At 35.7% G+C, this 19,897-nt stretch overlaps 1 protein-coding gene across 1 annotated transcript in view; it reads left to right on the top strand.

The window, feature by feature from the left end:
* The window catches only part of AVEN (apoptosis and caspase activation inhibitor), a 97,621-nt gene that overhangs the window by 56,818 nt on the left and 20,906 nt on the right, over positions 1–19,897 (top strand). The window lies entirely within an intron of this gene.

The following is a 19,897-nucleotide window of genomic DNA, read 5'->3' as shown; positions in this document are numbered from 1 at the left end:
ATATCCAGTCTGAACCTCTCTTGTTTCAATTTATCCCTGTTGTTTCTCATCCTCCACCCATGCACCATTGAACAGCCTGCCTCCCTCACCTTGCTAACCTCCCTGTAGGTACCAGCAGGCTGCTGTCAGGTCTGCCCCAAAGCCGTCTCTTGTGCAGGCTGAACAGGCCTGGTTCCCTCAGCCTCTCCTCAAGTGCTCCAGCCCCCAACTATCTTGGGGCTCTCTGCTGAAGTCACTGCAGTTTATCAGTGTCTGTACAAGGGGCCTAAAACAGGCTGCGGTATTCGGGGTGTGATCCAACAAGCTCTGAAGGAGGACTGCTCGCTCCTCTGCAGCTTGCAGTCGGTTGCAGCTTGGACACATCTTCAGAGTGTAGGCCAAAAGTAGTGTAGGAACTACACTGCAGTGAGATAGGTTTGGGTTAAACATGGAAAAAAAAAAATATTCTCATGTGAGAACAGCAAAACATTTTGAATAAACTCTCTAAAGACACTGGGGAGTATCTGTCACTAAGGATCTTCAATGACAAGTTAGAAAAACATCTTTCAGGAATAACATAGGAATAGGTGAGCCTGATTGGGAAGGAAAAAGGTCTAGATGATCACATGAAGCTCCTGTGATTTTGCAGTAATCTGAAAAGGAACATAACCCCCCTACATCTTTCTAAATATTAGTAGTTCTTTAAGCTAACATTGCATGAAATAGTCATGTTTATATGAGTGAATGTAGCCCTGCATACCGTAAACTGTAGAAATGAAAACAGAAGAAAATATATATGAGCGTACGTGTCACCATTTCTCTTCTGCGTTCCGTTTCAACTTGTGTTTCTTAACCAGATGATGTATTGAAGTCCAGTTCCCATGCAAGGCTTGTTTAGCAGTACCCTTTTATATTTCTCACAATTAATGATATTGTTTCCATCTTGTCTTTGATTATTGTTATAGTGTTCTTATATACCATAATCAAAGAACAATATATAAAGTGTTATCATATCACAGGCAGTTGAAAGAAGAAACAGCTGATGTCACTGGCAGTCCTAGAAATTGCTTCACTGTTTCTCTTCATGATCTGCCTTTTAAAGATTTATTTCAGAATCAGATTGGTTATATTGTCATCTTATTAAATCTTCTTTGAGTTAATAACCTGTAATGCAGTGAGCATGATTTAAATTGTACACATGATTATAATAAAGAGTACAAGTATCATGGTGATCAAATAAAATGAAATTATATACTAGGCTTCTAGATGACTGTGTAATTACTGTATTTTTAAATTTTTATTACAAAGCAATAAATAAACTTTATTAGAAATCTTTATTAGAAATTAAGAGCAATCCCTCTTGTCATTTGTGTCCATTTAAGTGATAGACTTTAGATTATTTAGCACCGATATTTGTATCAAAAAAAAGAAATTATGTATACTGTGTAGGAGTGATACTTCAGCATGGTGTTTGTCTATGAAGAAGCAGAAATCTGCCCTGGAAAGACTTCTCTTCCCCCTATAGCCCCAACAAAAACCCAAATCAAAAAGCACGTGTCCCACGTGTGTATGTGTTCTGGTGTGTTTGGCAATATGTGTTAGGCGTAGTGAGAACCAGGCTCGCTACTGCTTTTGCTGCTTGATCAACATACATGCATTAATGGCTGTATTTAGGTAAACACTAGATGGCAATATCAAAATAATAAAACCAGAACATAATAATAAAAATGTGTTTAACACCTCATTCCTTCCTCTGCTCCCCAAATAAACAATTCAAATTAATCAATGCAAGTTTTTTTTTCCCGAAGTCTTGAGAATCCTTTAGCTTGAAGAAACATTGATAGGCATTACTTCTATATTTGTGTTCGCAGAAAGACTTTAGTATGAATATATCTGGAAACCTTCCTATTTGCAATTAGTACATGTCAGAGAGACAAATAAATCAATCAAAAAATAATAATTTCTGCTTTTGGCGATTTAATAAACTTCTGTACTTTGCACTAAATCTTAAGAACTTAAAGTCTAAAGATATAAGTATTCTGTGTATGCGAATAATTGTCTTTGCATGAATAATCTTGCTGAATATATATACTATATGTTTATTTAAAATTATATATTTATTTACCTGAGTGTTCTGTTGATGTTACAGAAAAAGTGAATAATTCACATCCAATACTAATACAGAATCTTATTAAAATACAAAACCAAACAAGTAGGAAATAAGTTCAGAATGCATTCTATATTTATGTCTCTCTTCATGCAGAATTTAGGCATATTACTTATTTTTATTAGGTTAAAATGTGGAACTAAGGCAGCTATTGTGGTGTGAGATTAATCTGATTAAAACGAGAAGATGCAATGACTGCTTTCTGCTGCTCTCTGACCCTCTCCTCTTGCAACTGGTATCTATAGCAGTGTATAAATGAGAGGCTGTTAGGACTGTAAATATGCTTTTTCTCTCTGACATGTTTCCTGCTGGTTGCTTGGTTACCAGTACTTTGCCATGCATGCATGCAAGATATTAGGTTAGTCTTCTGTCCTCACACTTTGAGCTTCGATGAGAAGATACGTGATGAAAATTTGTGTTTTTATTTCTCTGCATCTAGTTATTAAGGGTTAAATGGATTATTGTCCTAGAAGATTTAAAAGTAATTATGCATAATTTATTGACTTCATATGGAAGAATAGGAAGTTCCATTATATGTGTGAGTCTTTCAGGGTCTTTTTGGTTTTTGGTTTCTTTAAATATAAAAAAATCAAGAGAAAGCCTTAGAGATGAGTACTTTGCATATTATCAGTTCCAGCATTTCAGTTTTTTAATGGTTCATAAAAATAATAAAGTACATTGGGGATGGTGAAAGAATCTCCCAAGCAACAAGTGATAGGATAAGAGGAAACAGCCTCAAGTTACTCCAGGGGATGTTTAAATTGGATATTAGGAAAAATTTCTTCACCAAAAGGGTTATCAATCATTGGAACAGGCTGCCCAGGGAAGTGACTGAGTCACCATCCCTGGAGGTATTTAAAAGACGTGTAGATGTGGTGCTTAGGGACATGGTCTAGCGGGACTTGGTGATTTTAAAGGTCTTTTCCAACCTCAATAATTCCATGATTCTGTGATTCTAAAGAATAAAACTAGAAGAAAGTCTAAAAATTGCTAGTATTTTTTTCCCCCACACTTGGGCAGCTGAAAGAGAATTCTGTTCTTTCTGACTTGAATCTCACACAGTGTTATGCTTTCAGGATAGTTGTTTTTCTATTTGTAGATTTCTGCTGACTTAGCTACAAAATCTACTCTTGAATATCATTTAATGAAGTTGCTCCAATTTGTGCAGAGTTTTTATTGACAAAGGTATCACTGTTAAGTTTTATCAATTTGACAATGTGTCCATATTTTCAAATATTTTCTTTCCCTTTCAAAATGTGTGTGTGTGTTAATTTGTATTCAGAGCTACACACCAACCAGAACAGATAAATAATTTCCTCCCTCCATGTTTTTATATCGTGCCCTTCCCACCCCCTTTTTTTGTGTATGTGTGTGTCTTTGTTCTGGATGTGTTTAAATGGATGAAGGCAATTGGTGCTATCCTCCAAAATAGGAATGGTTTATTCATGTTTCTTTCATCTGTGCTTGTTTGAAAAGATATTTTCATGTTCTATACAAGATGGCTAGACATTTCCTAGTTAGGAATTTTTGTGGTGTGATGTGCATCCATATTGGACTAATTTCCCATGTGCTAGAGCCTTCAAAAGCTATCTTGAGAAATATGTTCAGATTTTCTGCTTTTGGGAATTCCATACTTTGTAAAGATTTAACTACGTTTCTTCTAACTGTCCTTATGCAGCCTCTGCACCCCTCTTCTTTCATTTTACCTATGGCCACTCTTTACTAGTTGTAATGAAAGAACTGAATCACTTACTGTAAACTGTCATCATTACCTTTCCCAATTATGGTGGTCTTTGCCATTTTTCCTCTAACTTATCCAAAGTATATTGTTATTGTCAGGATCACTACAGAATGACATGTAGTATTTTAGGTATTTCTATCATGTCTGTCACCATGGTACCTAGTAGCTTTCTAGCTTTCAATGGAGTAAGGGGTTAAAGAATGCAGGTTAATATCTGTTATTATATTTATTTAACTGCCTGGTTTTAATTTTCCTCCATCTTTTCCATTGATAGCCATGGAAATAGGAAACTGAATTAATGGATCAATGTTGAATAGATGAACACAAGCATGGTCATGTCCCCCCATCTTTTCTTCCCCCCTCTCCAAAAAAAAAAAAAAAAAAAAAGTTTGATTGGTAAATAGTATACCTGAGTCAAAAAGTTGTAAACAAATTGAGAAAATTTTTCAATGTCAGTTGAAGGTGTGTTAATAGAATGATTATAACTTGAGAACTCCAGACTTTTAAAATCAGTCTTCAATGCGTTGAATTGTACTTTCATAAAATATTTTTTTCTGTACATCTTAATATTGGTAGTCATTTTATGATTTCATTAATGTTAACTGATACATGCTATAAATGTGCCATTTTACAACAATTTTTGTAGTGAGAATGGCTGGAGGGATCAGATGTTGGAAGAGTAATGCCATAGTGATACTTTCTGAAACGTATTTTTGTTAGTGAACATCTATTCAGATAAGATTGCATATTTATCCCTTTAGAATACAAACTTCTTAAAGTCATTTAGAAAAGGCAGTGTCAAAGTGTATTTTGGTATAAAGGAGAAAGTGGTAGATCTTAATATTACAACCTATTTTGACAAGTCCTTGAATATTAGTACATCTCTTCTAGAAGTGTATAGAAATCTGTACATCTTTTATCTGCCTTATGTAGTCAAATTATGTACGTGCTCGTGTGCACATGTAAAAAATATTTCAAAGTTGAACTATACTTTACTTACCAGTAGTTAACTAGATTTTTTCCAAATGGTAAATTTTAAGAGCTTCCTTATTTCATAGTTATCTTCTTTTGAAAGTTTTAATGCAGATGTTTTTATGACACTCTGCTTTCAAAAATTAGTCCCACCTTGAGACTTTAAAAGAACCCAATAACTTACTGTGCTTTTCTAAATTCCATTTTCAAAGGTATGCTCCCCCTCATCTTTCATCCCCTAAATACTTGGATATACTGAATTAATGGCAGTAGGAAAGTGAATGCAGGAAAAACAACTTTTCAGATTCTCAAAATATCTTCTTAAAAGGTACACTTCTTGCTAAATCTTCCAGATGCTTTAATACATACTACACAGTAAAAAATTTGCATTTGTAAAGTGCTTGAGAAAATGTACGCAAAAGGTCACTAATTGTCATAAGAGAAACAGAATATAATAAACTTCTATTAAGTACATTTTCTCCTGTTTTCCTTAATTTTTCATCTTCTTTCTCTCTCTCTTTTTTAAAAAAATGTTTTTTCGACAGCTACAACAATTTGAACTTTTCTTAGGCTAAACCTTATACTATAGTTACATGTATTAGCCTAGGACCATGAAAAAAGACTCCCTACCTAGGGCTTCCAGAGTGGAAGACAATTTATCAGAAGTATGAAGCAATACTTGCACAGTTGAAAAAGTTATTTTCTTGAGTTTTCTGCTTATCTTTAGTGAAAAATGGTAAGCATTCAAGAACCCAAAGCATTGCAGAATGCACGAGTGGATTAGGATTATGAAGTTTCATTGCCACGTGACATAAAAGGTCACCTTTTCTCCTTAAAGTGGATCAGGAAAGTTAGGAAATTCTTTAAAATAAAATGAAATAATGCTTAATCTCCCTTCTAGGTTCTTTCTCTGATAATGTAGGATGGTTTCTGAAGAAAAGGAAAGATGGCTTCTACAAAAGTGTGAAAAATACTGATCATACTGTGAATTCCTACTGCATCATCTTTAAACTTTAAATTGAATGAAAAATACTCTTTCCATTACTTACAAGGCAACAATAAAATTCATTGTATTACTACCTCTGTGACATTTTTAGATATGGATAATATTTTCAGAAAAAGAGAATAAATATACTAAGTGAGTTTAGGTACTCGGTGCAGGTCAAGTCTGTTTCTAGTTGCTTTAGCTTTTTTTCCCCCCATGTTTTAGGCATCTAGCACATCATGTTAGCACTGAAAATGTTAGCATTGAAAAATCTAATGTAGATTTTTACGTTGTATATGTATAGGTTAAAGTTTAAAATGCTTCTTTGTGCAGTAATTAATTATTTTATAAAGCAACTTACCTTCCTATCTGGAAGATTATGTGTATGATAGATGAACTGTGCCTGTAATCTGATAACTTCTTTAGGAGCTACCAGCATCATTTGGATTTTTAGACTATCACAATTAACTGCCTTAATAAAGGGAGAAAAAAATTCTTAAATTGAACTACACAAAGAACAATCTTTAATTTTTCATGAAATTCAGTTATTTCTCTGTTTCAGTAAATCCAGTTTAAACTCTTTACATTTTAAAGTAAACACCAGTAGTAAAATTGAAATTATGTAATTCACATAGTAGACTTCTTGTATGTCATGCTGACTGAACTGTATACAAACACACGTGGAATGTGTCTACTTACTGTTTCTTAGGAAGCTATCCATAGTGTCAAATAGTGTAAGTGGGTTTATGACATGTGAAAATGAAGGGCAAAGAAAAAAATCTGTTTCTTTCTTTTTGTGGTATATAAAACCAAAGACAGATGACTGTCCAGTGGAAGGAAGTAACTTGCAAGAAAATGAAACAGTATTAATTGAACTGTATTGAAAATTGGGAGGGTATATAATAGTAGCATTTGTTAAGTTATTTGGCTCCTTCTTTGCTCAGGGTCTGAGTAAATCAAGGCTGAGACAGCTACTGCTTGGTGGCTTGTATGTTGGAGTTACTTGTGGCTTTGTGAATTGAACCAAGACCCTCAGGCTTATTTATGTATGTGTTCTTGTACAAATTAAGTAGTGACAGTTGTGGGATGTCTGGTCTTGCATAGAGAGTCACAAGAAATCTGGAGGTGAAACCTTCACTTCTGAGTTTTAATCCTCTCATCTGCCTGGTCTCTCCACACCAGAGAGTTCTAGCTTTATTACTGACTTCTGATGGTTTCTCCAGTACTCCAAATAAGAAGTTTCCAAACTATGATGCGTGTTTGTATGCACGTCACATGACACGGAAACTGCATCAAGATGATGTTTAAAAATTAAAATTATCTAACTTTCATGTTTTTCTGGAGGAGACTGGAAGCACTTCAGGTATTATGTGCCCCATCTCCAGTTCTGTGCAGACCTGTAGAGAAGCCATGGGCCACCACTGCTTGTCACCCCAAAGGGAGAAAAAGCAGTGGGGAAGCATCTTCTTTCCCCAGGAGCACGGGCTACCTAAAAATTGTGCCCGAAAGACTATGTAACTTTTAATCTTAAAACATGAATAATCTTTCATTATTCTTTTTGAGTCCTTTTCCTTCATAAAGTGGTTTGGTACTTAAAATGTCAAACAGTCAAAACTTTCTACAAAAACTGCAAACATTTTCTCTTATGGCACTTTCAGTAGCCCTTAGGAAATGGCAACGTGTCTTCTCTAATGGAGCTAGAGGCAGGTATTGATTTGGAGCTTTAAGCCTATGTATTGACATGTATTGACATCTGCTGCTTTTTAGTTGCTGTTGTTTATTCAATTACATACAGAATGATTGCTTATAACTAATCCTATCTCAATATACTATTGGGATCATATTAAATTTTGAGGGGAATTTGCTCAAGAGAATGGTGCAGATTTTCTAAATGAACTATTAAGCCTATTTAATAAGAGTAATAAGATAAAAACCCCTCAGAAATTGTAGCTTGAGATGAATTAAGCTTTTATTTAGAGTTCCTTACTTCGCAGTTCTTAGAGTCCCAAAATGCTGTCTCCAGTGGTTTTCGACAGTGAAAGGCAGAATGTTACTTTAAAAAACGCCAGGTCAGCAGAGTGAGAGCAGTTAGCCTAAAGGCAGGGCAGAGGCTGAAGGGAACGGAAAGGCTTCTCTCTTTCCTCCAGTTCCCCAGCTTAGTTTCAGTGTTGTCATCTGTGTTCAGGTAAACAGTTGACTGAAATTTTGATCTAAATGAAATTGGAGAAATAGGAAATTCACATTGTAGTTCTGGTATTAATTTTTAATGCTAGCTTTATGTTGAGGTTTTTGAACGTGTTTGCGTGGCTGATCATGCTTATGAGTGACTGTATCCTACAGATGCACATAGAACAATCCTTGTCTATGCTACTCTGTTATTTTTAAAATGTTTCCTGGTGAGTCTAAGTTTGCATTACCTGCACTTGATACTTTGTATGTGTCCAACCAGGTATCAATGAAATTCCCCTGGTATAGATTTATTTTTCTATTTCTAAGATGGCTTATATATCAGAGGCTCCTTCTAAAGACTGAAGTAGAGAGATTGAAAATTAAATGCTCCCTTCTGCAGCCCTTAATTTCAACGTTAATGATGGTAATAGCGGAAATAATCAGTGCCATTTCCTCTGTCCCCTTTACAAGCTTAAGAAAAATCTATGTCACTAATTTGTTTATATAATGCATTTTGCAAACTAATTTACTAGATGCGGTAGTACAAATAATTCTTTAAATAGCATTATAGATTAAAGGACAGATTCTGCCACCTTCATTCACAGTAAGTTATGCCCTGTTTTGCAAGTAATTCTTTTGGTTTTAATAGGACAGCTGTAAGGGGAGAATTCCACTGAAGTAGAACCTGTTTGTTTCCCTTGGGATTTAGTTGTACAGTTTTAATTTCATTGTACCACTTAATGCTCTCTCATGTAAGTAGCTGTGCATAATTAATGCAAGTGTGATTTTCTTAGAAAATGTAATCATCTCATTTTCTGAGATTGCCTTTCAGCTTGCTTCTGTCCTCTTTCTCCCCAATAGATACTCTGTTTCTTCATGTACATGTAGAAGAATAGAATATGTGTCAAAAAGCCTTGACAGTAAAAGAATCTGAAAGAGGTGAAAGAGTATTATTAAAGTCAGCTATAAACCGTAAATCAGTCAAGTAAGGCAATAATAGTACATTTTCTAGCCCTCCTCCCCATATTTTATTAATCATTTGTTTTATAATAACATCTATAGGCTTCACAGTAAGATTCACTGGAAGATAAATTCCTTTCCCTCAAGACCTTACAAACTGGGTATTCAGAAATGTACTGTTAGAGTTCCTACCAAACTCAGCTAGTAACTGGGAAACACAATGTATAACAATTAAATTAGAAAGCAAATGGGCATAAAGGTGTCAGAAAAATTCAATTGTTTTTCTGTGAGTTAAATGAAAATTTTTGTGAAGGTTATAGCCTTCTGTCTGTCATATCTTAATGATTTCGTTTTGGAAAGTCATTAACATGATTCAGAGTAAGCGAAAGACTCTGTAGTCAGCCCAAGATTTGACAGTGACAAGGAAACTTTTTAATAATGCCATGAGATAATACCCTGATCACAAAAAAGGGTCTTTTCTGAAAGCTCTTCTTAAAAACAGGTTTTCTCATGGGCAAGAGAACTAAGAAGTTTATTTTCTTTATTGTTTGTTTCTACACACTCTTTTCTCTGCTCCTAGCTTTTTTGTCTGGACAGTTGTCAGTCCATTCTGTTACTGGTTTGGACTTACAGATTTGCTGATTGCCCTGCTGGTTGCTGCATCTTTTTGAATGAATAAGAGAATGAGTTTTAACTGTCATTCCTTTGATAAACACGTTCAAGGGCTTTTATTTACCTGATGAGTGTTGGTCACAAAACTTGGACCTTCCATATGTTTAAAAGCTTCACCTGCTCTTATATGTAAAAGAAATTTGCCAAATAGATCAAAAATTATGGGTAGGTAGACAAATGGTATGTCTCACAGACCATGTTTCCTTAATAATTGTTCTTTTAAGTAAGTAAATATGTCCCAAAATGAACTAACTCAGTGTATGTTCTTTATGAATTTAGTGGGTTTTCATATTGTTATATTTTTGTGTGGTCATTAAACATGGTGCATGTACATTTTTAATATGATATTTGTCATATTCCTTTAAAATAATTTCTTGTTCCTTGGAAAACAAGTCTTTGTATAAATTGGTTATTGCTTATTGAAAACAGTGTAAATTGTTTTAGTTACTTTAGCTATCCCAAAGGCTGTAAGGAAGAAAAAGCTCACAAGTATTTTAGGATTAGTAGGGAGTATGATCCTAATCATAGCATAAGTACAGCAAGCTATTCCAGCCATGGATGCAGTTAATTACAGCAAAAGATACTTCCATTTTATCTGGGATTGGTAGAAAATACTGCCTTTCTTTCACATCTCAGTTCAGTCCTGTAATAATTTCAACTCTTCTGTTTGTTTATAAATTCCAAGTTTTTTGCCATTCTTTCATAAGATAAGGATAAACTTAGGAGAATGTCAGTCATATTTATGGACATGTATTCTTCACACTCATTAGCTAATGTTATCCTAGAAATAAAACTCAGGCTCATGAGAACAGAAGCCATCTATTGTAATTTTTCTGCAAAGATTTAGATACTGAGAAGGCCATGTTATATGAGGTAACTGCACACCAAAGTCTTGTTCTGTTCAAATACAAAACTAACATCAACAAAATGTTATGAATTATATTTTGTGGTTATTTTGTCCTCCAGTTGCTTAGTTTGATGTTTTTAGTTTTTACTATTCTTGGTTTACCCAGTGAAGACGTGTAGGGCTTAGGGGCAGGGAGGGAAGAAAACAAAACTTTAAAAAAGGCCCCAAAAGAATGGCTGTGTTGGAATTTTCCTGTCTGAATTAGAATGTCATTTGAAGGGTCACCTTTATATCATTTAATAGAACAGCATTTATAAATTGCTGAAAGCTTTTATTGTCTTGTTACCAGAGAAGGATGAGGATAGAGCAGTGAGGGATGCCTTAATTATTTTCTTTGCTAGCACCACCAACTGAAAATACTAGATTCTTGCCAGCTTTTAATAATACTCTGTTTTGAGGCTGTTGTGAAGTACGGCAGAAATTAAGGTGTAACAAGGTTTATGTTTTCCTTTGTTTTCCTCTGCCAGCAGTTAATAAACTAGATCATTGGTACTTAGTATAAAGATACAGAATGCTGGTAACTAATAAGGATAGCACAACAGCGCAAATGAAAACTGTAAACATCATGATCCTGATTTTTTTTCAGTATAGAACAATCTTGTTGTCATGTCCAATTATAATTTGCTGGTTAACTGTCCCTCCTAGTCAGCCATCACATCACTCATGAAAACAGAAGCACTTAGTTACTTTTGCTAATTGCTGCCCTCTTTTTTTGATAGAATTGCTGTTGAGCTCGATTTCTGATTAGCAGTGCAAGAAGTAGCAAGGCTAAGGGCTCTTCAGTTCAAATATAGAAAATGATTACATTTGCTGCTATATACTAAAGCCTCCAAGGACTTGTTTTGTTTGGGGTTTTTTGTTTGTTTGTTAGGCATAGAATTTTAACCCTTTTCTCCTACCCAGGTTTTGTAGGGGGTTTTGGTGGTTTTTAAAATATCGTGATGTGTTTATACATATATTGATGCATTGACTCTTAGTGGGTGGGTGGTTGTCTTTTTTTTTTTTTTTTTTTAGATTTATATTAGAGAGGCGCATAGACTGCTATCTGCCCTTCAAATTCAGTTGATATTGGACTTTGTATCCAGTTCTTAGATATTGACAGATAGACACAGACATACGCATATTCCTACTGGAAGCTTCATTTCTTTGGGAGACTAGGCTAACACCTGTATCAGTGCAGAGCAAAATACAAAATTATTCCTGTGGCTGAAAAGGAAGAGTTGAGGGGGAGTACAGTCTCGACAGTTGTGTTTGAGAATGCAATTAGAAGAACAGAAAGCAGCAAGGTAGTTGCACAAGAAATTTGTGGTACTGTAGCAAAGTCAGATGTGCTATCTAGGAATTTTAGAGAGAGAAATCTAAAAAGCTGAAACCAAAGGTTTATTTGAAGTGGACAGCACATCCTTCACTCTTTTTTTAGTGATGAAACAGGATTTTTTGTGATGTCTAGACCTTGTTCGAGGAAATGTTACATCCTTGTTTTGCATTTTTAGACGAATTTGACTGCAGAGATGATTATTAACCTCCAACCTTTGTTTTGCATAGATTAGAACTTAAAATTGATCAAATGCTGTGTAGCCAGTTATGACTGATTCCCTTGCTACTGAAGTTGAAGGTACTCCATTCCTCCAGATGTTTTGTTTTGGATGTCAGAGTCAGTAAATACCTGATTAGTTAATGAAATAATGTCTTGGAAGTCCTGACTATGGTCAATGAGGCCATTGGACCTTTAGACATGGAACAAGCTAGAAAAAGGATACAATTGCATATAACTGTCTTAAAACTGTACATGTATATGCACATCTCATTTATTTTGAGGAGAGGAATTACACATGGTGTGGAGAATGAAAACCACAAAATAACTAAAAATTCAGGGTAAAAGTTCATTTTAAGAGAGAGTCCTGCCACAGATTGCTGTCCTTAGCAAAGCATTTTATATAGCTTGGGGTATTTTAAGAGTTGGTAGGCTTTGTAATATAGATTTTATTAGGTAAGCTTTGTAAGTATTAGGGCAAGACTACTGTGTGACAGTACAAGCACTTTACAGCCCTCTCAGTTATAAGTAGTTTTATCCATGCACAGCCATGTAATTTCTGGAGTACCATAGCTGATACTATGCAATTTAATTTGCCTACTAAAGAACATATTATTTTAATAAGGCCTTTGATTTTCTAGGCGTGGAGTATTTGTACTACGGAAGTGAAAGACTTCAGGATAAAGTGGTTTGTTTTTTTTTTTTTTTTTTTTAGAATGTGTCTTCCTTTTAGAACAAGTATCTGTGCCAGCCTACACACTGATACTTAGAGCTGTTTAATAATTACTTTCTCCCATGAGGCTCCTTGGCACTGAAATAGGAACCAGCATGGTTAACCCTCATTAAAACAAATAGATTAATTTCTTACTAAAATGAAAGACCTCTTTTTAATCATTCAGCTTCATGCTATTTAGAAAAATGTTAAATTATTTAAAGGCTACTGTAATTTAATGGACTAGAAAGACTCTGCACTTCATTAAATTGTATGAAATGCCATGTTTTTTCTTGATACACAAATTTTTCACCTTATATTTCTCAAACTATCTAAGCTTTCATCTTATTATTGGATGCTAATTTAAATCTTAAATTTGACCCATAAACTTTGAAAATTAAAGTACTTTCTCAGTGAAGTACTTAGAAAAATAACGGTGAGTATTTTCCTGAGTCTTGTAACTTCATAAGCAACGCTTCTTGTGAAGTAGAAGTGCAGTCTACTTCCTTATTTATACAAAGTAGGAAACATGTAAACTGTAGGTATCTCAATAAAGCAACAAAAGGCAGGTGTTGGAGATGGTTACATCTATGCATGTGGTTGCCCATAGACAGGCTCCAAGTGGTCCAGGTGTGAGCCAGCTGCACAGCAGAAACCATGTGAGCAGATGAAATAAATTGACCCCATGTTCAGTGTGAGTATTTATTGCTTTGTGTCAACTTTGACTGTTTCATCTGAATTTTGACTTTAAATAGCTCTGAATCTCATTGATTATTTTAATCTGAGGCTTAAATCAGAGGAATACCAGAGAAATCAAAAATACTTAACAGTAAACAAAGCCAAATTAAATGAATGTTTGGTGATGAGTTTTGCTTATGTGGTTTCAGTTTACAGGATAAACCTGCTTTTTCATTATGTGGGCAGGGTTCATATGATCACACCGTGCTTACTGCAGATATGTATAGAAAAAGATCTCTGAGCCGTCTTACTTGCATGCTCTGGGTACATCTATGCTGGTATTTTAGTTTGAGTAAAGAAATGCAGGTTTTTTAAGTGAATTTCACAGTTATTCCACTTTACTGTGGTTTAGTTCATACCACACATGATCATTTGGTTAACAAAGATTTTTTTTTTTCCCTTTAGAAATATTCCCCTATTCATAGAAAGCCCTCACTGTAGACTTCTGAAGAAAACTTAGTAAAGTTGTTTTGAAAATTAGCAAGCTTTTATTTCCAGTGTGTTTATCTTAACAGATAGAAACTATTTCTGAGAAAAATTGGGGTAGGCATGCTGTTCCCAAATCTGAAGTACTTGCTTTTAGGTTTCAGGATGTACTAATTTCAACAGGTTTACTGTATTTGTTTACATATCTCAGGAAGTTTGTACTTTGTTTTGGTTTTGTATGAGACTTATCTATAGAGTTATGCAACTTGTGTCTTATACAGTGATATGGATTGAGAATGGAGAATGGATTGAGAGCAGCCCTGGGGAGTAGGACTTGGGGATGTTGGTTGATGAGAAGCTCAACATGAGCCGGCAGTGTGCACTTGCAGCCCAGAAAGCCAACCGTGTCCTGGGCTGCATCAAAAGAGGTGTGACCAGCAGGTCGAGGGAGGTGATCCTGCCCCTCTACTCTGCTCTTGTGAGACCCCACCTGGAGTACTGTGTCCAGCTCTGGGGGCCCCAGTACAGGAGAGACATGGTGCTGTTGGAGAGAGTCCAGAGGAGGGCCACGAAGCTGATCAGAGAGCTGGAGCACCTCTCCTATGAGGACAGGCTGAGACAGCTGGGATTGTTCAGCCTGGAGAAAAGAAGGCTCCAGGGAGACCTAATTGTGGTTTACCAGTACATGAAGGGGCCTACAGTAAAGATGGTGAGGGACTGTTTGTCAGGGAGTGTAGTGACAGGACAAGGGGTAATGGGTTTAAGCTGAAGGAGGGTCGATTTAGATTAGATGTTAGAAAGAAATTCTTTACTGTGAGGGTGGTGAGGCACTGGAACAGGTTGCCCAGAGAGGTTGTGGACGCCCCATCCCCAGAAATGTTCAAGGCCAGGTTGGATGAGGCTTTGGGCAATGTGGTCTAGTGGAGGGTGTCCCTGCCTGCAGCAGGGGTTTGGAACTAGATGATCTTTGAGGTCCCTTCCAACCCAAACCATTCAATTGTAACTGATGTGTTTAACTTTTTTGTAACTATGGTGATGGAATAGATTGTGTATAGTCTCTAACCAGGGTGATGGGATTGAGGTGATGAGATTATTAGCAATAGTAAGGTAATGGTCAAATGAATGTGTTGTTAGTAACCAGTCTTGCTGCTATGGTCCCTGTACAGCCCCAACCTAACAGGTAACTAATAAAAACATTTTAAGAATGAGAACCTGAGAGCTTGGTGGTACCCTGGAGCCGATAAATTGTGTAGTTGGTACATGAGCCAAATAAGATTTCATTTTCTGTCAAAATCATGTCCTATGAGTGAACTTTGTTCATTATAATCTAATTATAATACAAAAACACACCTCCAGTCTAAAAGCTACCCGCCTCCAAGGTACGACCACCCCACACTGGGCATGCTCTCTGAATATCTTTAAGTCTATAGCTTTACAAGCAAAGTGAGAAAGGTTTACACCAATCATAACGAAGTAACAATGTAACTATGTGAGGTAATTGTAACTATGTGTGTTTTGAGACTATGACTATGTGTATGTTTGTAGGCTAGGTGGGCATGTCAGGAGGAGAGTTTGCCCCATGCAGCCCAGCGCTGAATAAACCAATGTTGGCTTTCCAAAACTGCATTTCTGTTTGGAAAGTTTTTATTGCCATTTGAGCGGTAACACTATGATTCTATGATGTTTACTTTCTTCAGCTGTATTGTTTTTAAACCAAAGCTGCTTGCCTCTTCCACATGTAGACAGTCTGCTTAAATCTCTCCTTTGTCTAGGAGTGGACTTTCCCCTTAGTTGACATCTCCAGCTGTCTTTTTTAAAAAGATGATTGTTTTTAAAAATGAGACTCTCTTGACTGTAATAGGATGCCTGCCTCCATAATTTTATTTATTATTTAATTTCAGGGTGACTGAGTGATAGTTTATTAGCATATTTTATGATGGAAAATTCTTATAAATAAAATAAAAATTAAGCAGTTTGGCATCACACAAATCTATGAGGCATCATAAAGATAATTGCAAGAATATAGACTGATTGATGGAGGATATTTTAAATGATTTTTACTTGCTATCTATCATAAGGTTTCAAGCTTCTTAGTAAATGGTGGTTTTATGTTGTTTTCATGTTCATTTCAGCTCTAAACTCTGTACTAGGGGCTTTGCTGATGTTCTGTGCAAGTTCCAGTAATTTTGATATGATGATTTTTACTGTATTTTGAAGTGAAAAGATAATAAATAATTCAACAATGTTGATTTTTAATAGGATAATAATAATAACAATAATAATGTGAGAGTGTTCTATGTTAATTTAGAAAACATGTGAAATAGTTGCTTTTTAATAATTCATTGTTTTGGCTGAGCCATGGAGCTTCTTAATTTAGTTGTGGGGACAGAAAGCTGTTGAGAAACAAGTTTAATTGAAAAGGGAAAAACAGTTTTTGCGGAAAGGAGGATTAGCAAGCGAAACAAGTTAGATAGCATTCCAGACATTAACCTATTTACATATCAGTTGTGCATGTGCTGAAAACAAACGTTTTATGTGCATTTATCTGCAATTTTTGCATGAATTAAAGTGTTTTATTATTTTAATTGAAAATTAGCATTAGTTGAGACCAAGATAGAGATTTTTTTTCCCTTTCCTACAGGATAAATCTCTCTAGTAGCAAATTGATACCACAGATATGCATGTATATCTTTTTAAATACTGTGACTATATAATCCTAGTTTGCAAAGAAGTTAAGTGGCTCTACCCAGGAGGACATTTCCTGAGAGTTCTGTTAGTAAAGACATACTACGTTTTCATGCTAAAATGTATGTGTGTCCTTTAAATAAAATGAGTGTCATCTGAAAACTTCACATTGCTTAACTCTCCTGTAACTGAAGCCAGGTAAGTTGTTTATGTTAAAATTACTGGGCTATATTTTTCATTTAATTGTCTTTAATATGTTTAAAATTAATGTGGTCAGCCGTCTGATTTTTTTTTTCTGATTACAGAAGAAAAAAAATCATTATTTATAGTTTGAGTGTAGTAAAAAATGGGTTGTATAATGCTCTGCTGATGAAAGTGGTGCATTTTCTTTAAGCTTAATAGCTAGTCTTGTGAAAGCTCTTTAACAGTTACTGTCCTCTCCTTGCAATGTTTTTTGTCGTCGTCTTCCTCGCTTTCATGCCTGAACATCATCAAGAAATTTTATTTAATGGCTCAAATTCCAGTCCATGACTACTCTGCCCCAGTTTTGCCAGGAAAATATGTTCTGAAATATTTATGTCTCCCTCACTGAGGATTCACAAATGAATGCTTTTCTCTGAGGCTGAGGAAAAAGTGTTAGTAAGAGAGAGGCGATTGCCAATAGTTCTGCTGTTGTGTTATGCTGACTTCATCACATGCAGGATACACGCGAGCCCATTTCTTACTCATGCTTTTGTATTACATCTTCAGCTTTGTAAACATTGTACATCATTTCTTAGGAAAATATTTTCGTTCTGAATAATATGCTCAGCTTCAAAGCTGACGGATTCTTCAATATTAGCAACTACTGTTATTTTCAGACATTCATTTCTAAGTAATTGAGCTTGTTGCAATTTTATTTCTTCAATCACAGCAGATCAACTGACAAGAGTGTTCATCAAGTAAGCACAGTTTCTGACTGGTTGGTTGATCTTGACTGTATCTGTTCTTCATAATCCTCTGCTCATAAGAAAAGTGCCTCTCTCAATTTTTCATATATCACAGAAAACACCAATGAAGATCAAAGAGGTAAACAATCCACAAAATGCACGTGCTGTCTGTTTCCAGCTGTCCTTTTTCTATTCTCAGGAATGTGTCTCATTGAAAAGCTATTCAAAGAGACAGTAAGCCCTTATCATCTCTGGAGGCATGGGATTTCTATCTTCTTATCTCAGAGGAGGAGATTTTATTACTTCCTGCTCCCAAAGAAGAAAGGGGGTGAATTCAGTTGAGGGAATTGAATGCTTTCAGCTGCTGTGTTGTATTCACAGTAGTCACTTTTTCAATTTTATTTCCATTACTAGATTAAAAGCAATAGCAAAGGTACTTACTTTCATAAGTATCCAGCCAGCCAACATAAAGCTTCTGAGATCCTCACTTGAAATATATTATATTCCTGTATTAAACACCTGTACAGGATGTTGCTTTGACCTTTCAGTAGCAGTGAGAACATTTAGGAAAACACGGGAGGGGTAATGGCCAATGTATGCTGCCAGGCTGTGCAGTTGTTCATACATGAAGATGTTTGGCTTACGAAAGACGTTTCCTATGAACAGTTCAAAGACTATCAAATGCAGTCATCGGTTTGGTACAAGAATGTAAAAGGTATCAAAGGAAGCCTGCAAATAATATGTAGCTAAAGAAGAGGCCTTGTTTTTTTCCTTTGAGTAGCCTCTTATGAAGGGTACCCCTGAAAAAGTAACACATAAGACCTTTTTACTACATCTGCCCTGTAAAAATTCTGGCCACACTTTTGGGTTCAGAGAAGCATGAGTTAATGCACTGATAATGGATGCCAGACTGCACTGTGAAATCAAGTTTGCAGTTTCCAGTATGAACTTGGTCACCTTGTAGGTCATGTGACCTCTTACAGACATGTAGCACCTCATGCCATAGCTTTTTTCATTATTTATTTATAGATGTGGAAGAAGTAAAATGAATCTAGAGTTCAGGTTAAGTGGATTGTAGAGAAATTGCATAGAGGTTTTCTTTGAGAGAGCGAAACTTTCTGGAATTTTGGAAAATAGGCTTAGTATGGAGTCATGTTTTTATGATTGAATCAGCTGATACATGCTTTTCTACCTTAAGCTATTACTGTCAGGGAACCTAGAATGACTTATAACTCAAGTAGGCCCAGAAATTATGTCTTTCCTAATTATTTGAAACATGTACAATCTATATGCTTGACTCTCAGGACACACTTGATAACAAAAGCCGGAGGAAGTAATTTGTTTTACTATACCCAACAAAATGGTAATGAGTGTCTGAATTAGAAAGGTTTTATTACACCTTTTAAACTCATCTTCTCTAACTGTAGAAAGAAATCATACAAGGAGACACATTTTCAAGTGAAAAGGTTTTAAATGATAATGTAATCAGTGTCACGTTTCTCTTTTGTACATAACGTTATCAAATACATTGGATTTATGCTTTCTCCAGGTAGTCAGTGAACCTCTTCCACAATTTGTCTTCATCTAGCATGGATGTATAGTACTCTGCAGTTGACAGTGTCTTGACATTTTCACGTTCACTTACAGCAGCGTTATACAGAGGATATAATATTTCTCATTATAGCAAAGTGATATGAGTCGTGAATCTGGCTCTTCATTAATGACATCTCATTCATCTGGTAGTCTTGTTCACTTCTACTCCTTTTCATGAGGGATGTTTTCCTTGTAGCCATGAAGAAAGAGGCTTTTTCAACCATAGTGAATTCATTTACTGAAAGAAATTGGTCTTAATTGAATTATTGAGATATAGTTTTAGTTTTCTTCCATGCATTCTGTGGTGATTACAAAGAGGTTCCCCCATCTTTATTCAGAACAAAAATTTTAGAGCAAGTTCCTTGATTATTTTTTTGTGAAGGAGTGTTATAAGCAGTCACCACCTACAGCAGCTCCTGGAGATTCCTTCTGCTCAGCCCAAAGACCCTGGGGTCTCTCCAGCTCAGGCCGATGGATGTGGCTGCTGCTTTCCCATTTGCAGGTTCAACCAATAGTGAGGGTAGGTCTGGCCTTACACTAGGCTGATGACTTCTGTCTCCTTTATATTACCCTGCTTGGAAAGTCTCACAGTGAAATGCAGACACGATAAACAGAAAGATTGCTTGTGAATTTAGTAGGTGGCATTTTTCAAAATCTCCTGGCGTGCATTTTGACAGTCATAGAAAGAGAGCTCGTTTCTAAGATTATCAATTGCCAAGCTGTTTTTT

Source organism: Balearica regulorum, chromosome 5, assembly GCF_011004875.1.
Source record: "Balearica regulorum gibbericeps isolate bBalReg1 chromosome 5, bBalReg1.pri, whole genome shotgun sequence".
Classification (NCBI taxonomy): Eukaryota; Metazoa; Chordata; class Aves; order Gruiformes; family Gruidae; genus Balearica; species Balearica regulorum.
This window is presented reverse-complemented; position numbering and strand designations above follow the sequence as displayed.